Here is a 1024-nt window from a genome sequence, read left to right as displayed (position 1 = left end):
CATACAACACAATTTGTATTGCATTTTCAACTTACCATATTTGTGAAAAGAAAAAGGTTCTATTATTGTGATGAGATCTGGTAAACACCAGCGACGAAATATGCGCGTCTTCCTTCACAAACACAGCTAAGCTGACGTTGTCCATACTAACACCACCTACAGATTGTGAAGGTAAGCTACCAAAATCTTCAAGTACAAATTAAGCAGCATCTCATGACAATGTTGAGAAATGCATCGACTGGGGTCTCTCATAACGCACCACAGGCAACAAAGGGTTAAACAGGGGCTTTTTCTTCCTGTGTGAACTGGGCTAAGAAAGGTCAACAGTGACGGATGCTTTTTTTAATGTTGTAGTATTTACAATGTTGATTAAATAACGGTTGAAAAATTAATGTGAATAGCATCTGTTAGTGCTTAGTGAAATAAAATATTATTGGACGTTAACTTCGCTTATTATTTGAAGGGTGATTAGTGTGGACGACTTCAGCCAAATCACGTATAATATTTTAGTTGTTATTTTGAAATAAAGTATAGCTGCACAAAGCTCGCACGGTTAGCCGTGGGATCTAATGCACTGGTTTACGGGCGGGAAAGCGTGCCGGTCCCTGGCACGAACCTGCCCGGCGGATTAGAGTCGAAGTCCGGTGTGCCGGCCAGTCTGTGGATGTGCCTCGGCGAATACAGGCTGGTTCCCCTCATTCCGTCTCAGTTACACTATGTTGACTATTGCTGCGCGAACACTATCTCCACGTGCGCGTACGCCATAATTACTCTAACACGCAAACATTGGAGTTACACTCGTCTGGTGTGAGACGTTTCCGAGGAGTCCATTGGGGGCCGAACCCCACAATAACCCTGGGTTCGGGGTGGGATGGCGGTGGGGTGAGTGGACTGCTGTAGCCCGTTGTGGAGTTGTGTACCACTGAGGGCTACGGCGGGGACGAAGCCTCTACCTCATTTCTAGGTCCCCGGTTCAATACAGTACAATAGTTGCATAAAAGCTTTACTTGAGCTTTTGGTGTAA

Source organism: Schistocerca gregaria, chromosome 3 (assembly GCF_023897955.1).
Source record: "Schistocerca gregaria isolate iqSchGreg1 chromosome 3, iqSchGreg1.2, whole genome shotgun sequence".
Classification (NCBI taxonomy): domain Eukaryota; kingdom Metazoa; phylum Arthropoda; class Insecta; order Orthoptera; family Acrididae; genus Schistocerca; species Schistocerca gregaria.
Note: the sequence above shows the minus strand (reverse complement) of the source record.